Raw genomic sequence first — 9,988 nt, forward strand, 5'->3', positions numbered from 1 at the left:
GCCCCTTGGCCCCTCTTCCGTTTGCTGTTAGTGCAAATGGCCTCAGCTGCTTGGTCAAAGGAAAGATGGAACAAGGTATTATTAAAGGTATTCCCTTGTCAGACAATGACAAACAACAATGTCTTTCTCAATTTGCTGATGACACAAATGCCTTGCTGATGACACAAATGCCTTGCTAAGCAACGACGACAACTCACTGCTAGAATTCTGGTTGGCAATGGAAATTTTATGCGTTGCTTCTGGTTCCCGAATCAACTACAACAAGACAGGGGTCAGACCGTCTCAGACCCTGCTACTACCGGGGTGGATTCTCAAACAAGGATGCTCTATTATTAAAGAGGGTGAATTCTTAGGCTGTTAGGCATCCCCTTCGGATTCAAGATTTCCCTAAGACAACGGTGGGATTGGGTTCTATAACGTTTCAGGGCCAAGTTGGAAAGATGGAAAGGCTTCCAGGGCTCACTTGCTGGAAGAGTCATAGTAATTAACTACTTCCTTTCAGCATATATTATGTTTTCTCTCAATTGTTGGCGTCCTCCTGAATCTCATCTGAGTGTCATAAGCAAATATTGCAGGAGCTTCCTTTGGGGAGGTGATCCGTTTAAAAAAGCTGCAGCCAAAGTATGGTGGGATATTTGTTATCTTCCTGTTGTCAAAGGGGGACTAGGAGTGAAAAACATTAACAAGTGGGCAGATAAAATCCCTGTTAAACTCCTCATGCGTGCCCTAGAAGATACCAGTCAGGAATGGGTGCTCCTCCTACTCAAAAAAAAAAAAAACTTTGCTCTGGATAATTGGAAAAAATGGCAGAAAATGAGTTGGATCACCATTTTTTTTGGCCCCTTCCCCATCAAGGCTAAAGGGTCATACCTACTGGTTTCTTTGTGGGGCTCATGGAATAGGGCAAGGACAAATATATCTTTCTTCTGGGGATAACAAAGCGAACGCAGTACGGCAATACGACTCCATTTGGTGGCCTCTCCCTCCCCTACCTCCTATCTCTAACATTCAGATAAGGACGGCACTTCAGTGTCATAACAACGGTATTACCACTTGGAGTGTTCATTGGAATCAACCACTACGTAGGTGGAAATCAGCCGAGGAACTTCTTCTCCAGTTTCCCCCCCAACCTTGGGAACTCATGCTGATTCTAGAAAAAATTGAGGTTTTCCCTGATTCTGAACTATGGAAGCTCTCTCTGAAAGATTGTGTCCCACTCAGTGCCTTTGGATGGAAAGGGGGATTCAAACTCCAACACCCACAATTGGTCCCTGGTGGCATTACCCCCTCACTTCACAACAGTTTGAACAAACGCTGGAAAGTCAGCCTAGATGGGAGGCAGTGGATGTTCAAATTTAAAAAGATCTGGGATGCTTCTATTCAACCAAAAAAACGAGTCCTTCTTTGGCTCATTCTCCACAAAGCCATTTGGACAGGGAAGAAAAGTCTTAACGCAGGCCTATCCCCAGGAATTTGTCTGAGATGCAATGTGGAAGTGGAGTCCATTTTTCATTTATTTCTAAACTGTCCTCTATCTGCTGTCATTTTGGCCCCAGTAACTACTATGCTCAAACATCCTGTTTCTTGGAGACAACTTCTGCTAGAAGACTATGTCGGTGTTCTGTCCTGCTTTTGCAGGAACCGTACTAGGGTAGAATTTTTATGGATTATCTAGAAATTGAGAAAGTGTCACGTGTTTAAGGTGGCTTACCAAGCTCCTAGCCTGAAAGTATTGTTTGTGGACTTCAATCTACAGGTGTTCAAAACCAAATTCAATGAAGCTAATCTGTACTATCTGAGGAACTAGATCATCAGGGATGCGGAAAAATCCCACCTGGCTTTGGAGGTAGAGGATCTAGAGCTCCCCATCAATAAGAGGCAATTAGATGAAATCAAGAATATGCTGGCTGCTAACCTGGATGCCTCCCGTGCGGCTTTTGAGGTCATTTCCAAGGCTAGGAGCTTCATTGAGAAAATTCAAGGAATGATAGACTCTCTTAAGAACTGTTGACTGTTAAGATGTATACGTTCGGCTTGGTCGGCCTTAGCTGTCATTTGAACTCTATGAATCTGTCTTGTAAAGCGAGAGTCTCCTTGCTATGGCTAAAGTCTCAAAAATGGAATACTAGTATCTCATGGTGCACATGGTGCTACATTGTGATTTTGTCTCGTTTCTCCTGTTATTATAACTTTCACTGCTTTGTTGGAAAAAAAAAGATTGAAAATTGAAAAGAAAAGACAAGGCTTTCAAAATTCAGTTCAAGAATAAAAAACTAGTCTATTCATTTCTTCCATGCTTTGGGGTTGAGCGAAATGAAAGCTACACATGGGGAAGAGAGTCCACGTCATGGAGTTGGAACAACTACTATGCACTTTTAGAGACTCCCAAAAAATTTATAAATTCTTATAGAAGTGGGGTGAGCCAACTTCAGTGCCATTGCTCTACCCCCCCTTTTTCTAGATAACAATTAACACTATAAGAGGTGCTTAAGGCTTGTGACGGCCTTAGCAACAGAAACATATGGGAAAAATTTTATCCCCGACATCCCTAAAAACGTCACTATTAATGTCACAAAGAAATCGTCCCTAACGTCGTCCCTATTAGCGTTGCTATAAAACGAGGCTCATAGCGATGCTATAGAAACACTGATAGCGGTGTTGGAAGGCCCTAAATATAGCGACCTTGATAGCGATGCCAAAGCATAAAAATTTTGGTGGCAGGGCAAACAACGCCCTACCACCCAATCAATCATATATACTGAACATAATACAAAAGCATAGAATGGACAAAAGCAGGGTGAATTGATAAAAACATAGAATTGACAAAAACACTATAGAACCAAATTAAATTACATTGCTGTTCACAATCTACAAAAAAGTACTCTAGAACCAAATTACATTGTTGTTCACAATCTAGAAAACCGGAAGAACCACAAGCCATTATGAAAACCTATTGAGAACCATTTTACATTGTTGTTCACAATCTACAAAATTGATGTATACACATCATCTCCTAATATGCTTTATAGAAGTAAGACTACCTAGTCCTAGTTAGGGCTAGTCTAACATCTCATCGCGACCCAACGGTATATCTGTTAGATTCTGCAAAAAGAGAAAGAATTTTCTTTTTAAAGTTTAAACATACAAATATAAACCAAGCTAACAACTGATTATTAGAATATTAATTTCATAGCTTAAATTAATTAATTACCAAGTCGGGTCAAGAGCTCAAAATGTCCATAAGGCCGTTTAAGCCCTTTTGGCCCGTGCTCGTATAGTGTGGGGTCACGTCCAGTCATCGATCGCTGTTCAAGAAATACAAAGAACACATTATGTTAAAATTTAAGATTACAAATACCCAAAACTATTTAACCTAGAGAGTAATGCAATAACACTTACAAACTCGCTCTCAAATGGCACCTATCCACCGCGTCCCCAGTGGTGAGACCTCCCTGCCTTTACTCGCGCTCTAGCTGCCTCCTTTTGTTGCTTCCACTTAATGATCGGAATTCGCACGTGCTTCTTGCTTTGCAATCTTCCACTTAATGATCGGAATTCGCACGTGCTTCTTGCTTTGCAATCTTCCAATCTTCATTACTTAGCCAAGCGGACCTACTCCACCCATGCTTTATTGCTTTCTGCACTTCAGAGCGCTTGTGATTGTAGTACTTGGACCCTCATCAAGTCTTCATTGAAGTGCTCATCCCAATATTCCATGGGAAACCCGTCATGCAGCATGCTAATGACTATCTTTAAATTCATTGGGCACTTTTGACCATTTATTCAATATGTAGTACTGAAAAATCAGAGAGCACAAGTCGTGCATGCACGTAATCACCTTCTTGCCGTCCTCATCCAAGATCAAGTTATTGTTGACATCGATCGAGTATGGCAAGCCCTTTCACCCGGGGAAGCCCAACCTAGGTGTCACTACATGCGTCTTGGCAGGGGTCTCAAGTGGTATCTCGAGAGGGGTCACGGCTGTAGGTGTCTCCACGAGAGTCCGGGCTCCGAAGCGAGGAGTGATGAGTGGGGTGAGTTTCGAAGGAGTAGCTCATGGTGTGTAGCTGAGTGTGTAGCCAAGAGTGCCTGATAGTAATTGTGCAAACGACAAAGTAGAGGGCGACGCTGTGGCCAATGTGGATGCGGGCAAAGAAAGGGCAGGCAATGAGCCTCGACGACTACGAGGCAGTGTGAACGCATCAGTGGAACCTCCTCCAGAGTAGCGCTTGCCTCCAACACTAGAGCGTCATGCCTAGAAGAGTGTGTAGTCCGTCCAGTCGACACGGAGATCTAAAAGCGTGCTTATGGCTCCAAAGCAGATAGAGACTCCGAAGGAGTGGAACGATGATGCATGTGCATCGATGCCGTAGTGGACATCATACCACCTCCTTTGCTCGGGGTCCAAGGAAGCATAAAACGCATCTGAATCCATACCTACATTAAAAAAACACAGACATCCATCCCTTGAGCGTTTTCATGAAATGTTCTGAAAAGAACATGCACCTGGAATGCATTGTGCCTAAGATTTCCACCTCGTCAACTACATGAATGAGAAGATGCACTTGAATGGTCAACATGGTAGTAGGAAAGTCTGTCTCGAACATGAAAACAAACTTTGCATCATTTATTTGGTGGATGGTATAGAAATTGCATCGATATCCTTCTAGAAGATCCATTGCACTAATTTTTCAAGTTTGTAGATTGTTTGGCGATCGACGCAGGGGACAAACAACCCCCAATGGGAACACTGGCAAAATAAGCTGCAAAATAGATTTAGCATTGGGATCAAAGTCCACACACGGGTAATAGTATGCACATCCTACTATGTTCTATTTCACCTCAAACATACCTGACACATTTTTTGCCAGTCGTGTGACTTCAAACTAGTAAGCTTCCCTTCCTTTGTGAATGTTGTGTGGAGTGAGTGCATTACACGTGTGGATGTATGCATGGATCAAATTATCTCTTTCACTTTGTGTTCATGTTGTCTTGCCAAGATTCATGATGCTTGCTCCATACAACTAGTATCCCTAAGGTCAAATCCTATTGTCTTGCCAAGATTCATGATGCTTTCTCCATATGACTAGTATCCCTAAGGTCAATTCTGGCTCCCAATGTATCTTTCTTGCCGATGAGATGGTCATAAAACGTATTATCCACATTCTTGAATATGTGCATTGGATCTAGCAAGGGATTGATTTTGATTCTTTGCCAGTATGGCAACTCATACCATAGAGAGAATCTCTTCATTCCTGGGGGTAGACCGTCTTCACACATCCTCTTCTTCTCTAACCATGCTTGAGAAGACATCCTTGTCAGTTCTCTTCCCAAGAAACCCTCTCATAACTCTTGATTGTTTGGAAGATGTGCTCGATGATCTTTATAGATTTGCTTCTTGAGTGAAGGCGCCCAATCTGCATTAATTCTAGGGCCACATGTGACGCATGCATTGTAATCACTTTTCTAAAGCCATGCACCCATATACACGACAATAAACCCACTGAAGCTTTGCACCCATACACATGAAAAACCCAGACACAGGATTTGGAGTCTCACCTGAGCAATTTGTTAGTCCGCAATAGTCATGCATCATCCACATTAGAATTTGTCTTATCATAGCATTGTGTTGACCTGCATGTTGGCTCATATCCGCAACTTGGACTTCCACTTGAAGAAATGCTTGATGCGAAACAACAGAGAAAACTGTTGTGGCATCTTCTACAACACTTTTTGTTTGTGGAAATCCGTTCGATTTCTTTCGGAATCACATTTTAGACACTAGTTCTACATGTCTACATACACTACAAGAGGCTCTTCATATTAGCGACGCTCACACAGCGACGCTCAAAAAAAAATTTCCCGGCGTCGCTATGAGCGTCGCAAATTTACAAAGACATTTGCGACGCTCATAGCGACGCATATAGCGACGCTCATAGCGACGCCGGCTGGGGTAAAAAAATAACCGAGCGCGCCCAAAAACTCAGATCTCAGATCTGAGTTTTTCGGCGCCCTCAAGCAAGGAGCAGGTAACGCTCTCCCTCACTCTCTCTCTCTCTCTCTCTCTCTCTCTCTTTTTCTTCCCCCCCCACACACACACACACACACACACACACACACACACACACACACACACACACACACACACACACACACACGAGGAGAGGAAGGAGAGCCAGGTATGCTCCTTCCCTCTCCTCATTCTCATGTTCCCTTCCCCTCTTTCTCTCTCCCTCTCTCACACACACACATAGTGTTTTTGAGAGAGAGAGAGAGAGAGAGAGAGAGAGAGAGAGAGAGAGAGAGTACAAACAAAAACAAAAACGCACACACACATACATAAACAAAGAATGCACACACACATTGAGAGAGAAAAAGAGAGAGAGAGAGCATGCATAAACAAAAAACGCACGCATTGAGAGAGGAAAAGAGAGAGAGAACATGCATAAACAAAAAACGCACACATTGAGAGAGGAAAAGAGAGAGAAAACATGCATACGATCCAAAAAAACGCACACACATTGAGAGAGAAAGAGAGAGAAACTAATTTAACGTTGTAGGAAACTAATTAAAATTAAAAGACCTAAAGATCTAGCCGACGAGGAGTTGAACTGAAGACCTATTATTCAAGAGGGAAATGGCATAATCAATCTATCATACTTGGCATGGGTGATAGAAAGGTTATACCATTTATCTCTTTTTATTGGCACACACATCCACACACGCGCACACACACAAGAAGAAGAGAGTTATAACGTCGTAGGAAACTATCTTAAAAGACGTTAAAGATTAGGTTATATGTAGACTTACATTAAATTAGATTTAGGTTTATTTTTAACTAGATTTACGTTTATTTAAGCTAGATTTAGATTTACGTTATATTAGATTAGATTTAGGTCTCCATAGACTGCGATGCCTGCATGAAGCGGGTGAAGAAAGCCCTCAATGGAATATAGGGTATTGCTGCCTTCACTCATGGTGGGCTCCGTCGATCCAAAAGTACTGGTGAAATGTCTTCAGAAGATAGGGAAGAAGGTGGATCTTCAGGGCGGCAAGAGTCACTACATCCCCGACACAATGACCATCTAGACAACCTCTAGTCATTAGACTTACGTTAAATTAGATTTAGCTTTATTTTTAGTTAGATTTACGTTTATTTACGTTAGATCGAGTCCACGCAAGAATTACTTACGGTTTAGGGTTTAGAGTTAGACGAACAGTGAAAAGATCTACTGTGAAAAGATGTTAAGATGAAGTGAAGTGCTACAGCTAGAGAAGAGGCAAAGGGATTTTGTCCACTACATGCAGTATCATGTAGACGTGGGTGTGTAGATTTCTTGTACCCACAAATATAGGTATTGACCAATAAAGACGAGATTATAACCCGGTGGTTCTGATCTCCGTGCACCTCTAGACCGAGGTGTGCGGGGATTGGACATGACTAGAGAATGTGAGGTAAGAGAGAGAGAGAGAGAGAGAGAGAGAGAGAGAGAGAGAGAGAGAGAGAGAGAGAGAGAGAGAGAGAGAGAGAGAGAGAGAGATAAGACGAAGAATGCCAATAGAATATTAAATTTGTTGTCCAGGTTATAAGTTTTTTATCCTCATTATGAGTAGCGACGAGGATGTGGGACCGTCCAACCGAAACACCTATCTCTCAACGAGGGTCTTATGTCCTTGTAATCAATGCAAGCATGCTGTGCGACGGACAAGACGTGTTTCTTTGCAGCACGTTCGCGAATTTGGCGAGTTCGATCCATCTATTATAGATCGAGTTGTTGCCAATTATAACTCGTCGGACTCTGACGCTGGCCAACAAGCAGCAATCTTGCAACCCAATAGACGTGTTCGCAGGCGCTTTGGTCAAGCAGCATATGTGAGGCCACAAGATGTAGCCTCTGACAGCTCGGGGGATGATCATGCAGAGCACATTCCCAACGAGGCAATGTTTGAGCCCGAGATTGATGAAATGATCGAGACGATCATGGATTCAGAAAGGCTTATCTATGATGATATGAAAAGTGAAGCCGATACGTCATTGTATAATGGAGCACGTATGTCTAGATTGAAAGCACTCCTGGTTCTTCTCAACATGCAGGCAAAGTTTGGATGGAGTGACACTAGCGTCACAGCGCTTTTCAGGTGATCTATTACAATTAGTTTACTTTAATAGAACTCTAAATGTATAATGATCTGATAGATTTTTACACGACTGTATCATATTTTTATGTTGTGTAGATTGCTGAAAGAGCACATACTACCAGCTGACAATGTGATGCCAGATTCCCGAGATGAAGCAAGAAAGATTTTGCGAAACTTGGGGATGGATTACAATTCTATCCACGCTTGTCCTAATGACTGCATTCTTTTCAGAGGGGAATACACAGACATGGAGAAGTGTCCGAAATGTGATTCCGAAAGATATCGAGTAGATCTCCACGGGACAAAAATTCCACAAAAGGTTTTGCGACATTTTCCTTTGCTTCCTCGCATCAAGCATTTCTTCGAATGTAAGTCCATGGCCGCCCTAGCATCATGGCATGAGGAGAATAAATCTTCGGATGGTGTGCTACGAATTCCTGCAGATTGCGCAGCCTGGAAACATATAGATGGAACATGGTCGGATTTTGCCAGGGAAGCTCGAAATTTGCGCTTAGGCCTGGCTATGGATGGCGTAAATCCATTTGGTCAAAGATCAACATCTTACAGTGTATGGCCCGTTGTCATCGTCAACTACAACATTCCCCCGTGGTTGACTACGAAGAAGGGGCACCTATGGCTAAGCTTGATTGTGCCAGGGCGATATAAAGTGGGGAATATGGATGTGTATCTTCGTCCACTATTGGAAGAGCTACAACAATTGTGGATTGGCATAGAGGTGGTGGATATGAGCCGACACACAGGACGACGGAATGCTTTGATCAGAGGCATTCTAATGTGGACCATGCATGACTATCCCGGGCTAACAGAATGCTCAGGTGATCTATTGACACTCCTCACTCAGACACTGTAAATCTTGTTTTTTCCCATAGTTGATCTATTATCATGTGTATACATGCAGGGCTTCAAACAAGCGGATACAGAGCATGTGTCACATGTGGACCTAGACTGAATGCACGTAGGGCACCCTCACTGAAGAAGCAAATCTACGAAGGTCATCAAGCGTATCTTCCAGAGAATCATGTGTTACGCGACGGCTTTTTGGGAAGAGAGCCACCAAGGATGTCTGCACAAGCATGGTTAGAGCAGAAGGAGATGTGCGATGACGGATTGCCTCCAGGGATGAAGAGACTATCTCTATGGTACGAGTTACCATACTGGCCCCGACTCATGATCAATCACTTGCTCGATCCAATGCACATATTCAAGAATGTGGGTAATCTACTATGGGACCATTTGACCGGCAAGAAAGATACTTTGGGAGCCAGAGTTGACCTTAGAAATGTGGATCGTATGGAGCAATATTGGCCGCAAACAGCGTCTGATGGATCGATAAAACTCCCTAAAGCACCATGGATTTTCACAGGAGCCCAAGAACGCAAAGTAAAAGAGGCCATTCGATCTTTGCGGACCCCCACTGGCGTAATGCACTCGCTCCGAACGTGTTTTACTAAAGAAGGAAAGCTTACCGGTTTGAAGTCACACGATTGGCATAAAATGTGTCAGGTACGTTCATAGTGGACTTTAATATCATTGCATAAAATGTGGACTTTAATATCATTGCTGCACATACTTTACAGTTTATTTTACCAGTTGCCATTGAGGGATGTTTGTCTCTCGACATCCGTAACACAATCTACAAACTTGCAAAGCTGGTGCAATGGATCTCACAAAAGGAGATCAACGTAGACTCCATACCATTCACCAAACTAAATGCTGCGGAGCTTGTGTGCATGTTTGAGAAACATTTTCCTACTACAATGCTAACCATTCAGGTGCATCTTCTTGTTCACATAGTTGATGAGGTGGAAATAGCTGGCACAGTTCATTC

The 9,988-nt window shown here is 42.9% G+C and overlaps 1 pseudogene; it reads left to right on the forward strand.

Annotated features, from left to right (window-relative positions):
- The first annotated feature begins 1,141 nt into the window (after window positions 1-1,141).
- Window positions 1,142-2,011, forward strand: LOC147450068 (uncharacterized; annotated as a pseudogene).
- The last annotated feature ends 7,977 nt before the right edge of the window (window positions 2,012-9,988 follow it).

Source organism: Adiantum capillus-veneris, chromosome 9 (genome assembly GCF_014529385.1).
Source record: "Adiantum capillus-veneris isolate H3 chromosome 9, ASM1452938v2, whole genome shotgun sequence".
NCBI lineage: Eukaryota > Viridiplantae > Streptophyta > Polypodiopsida > Polypodiales > Pteridaceae > Adiantum > Adiantum capillus-veneris.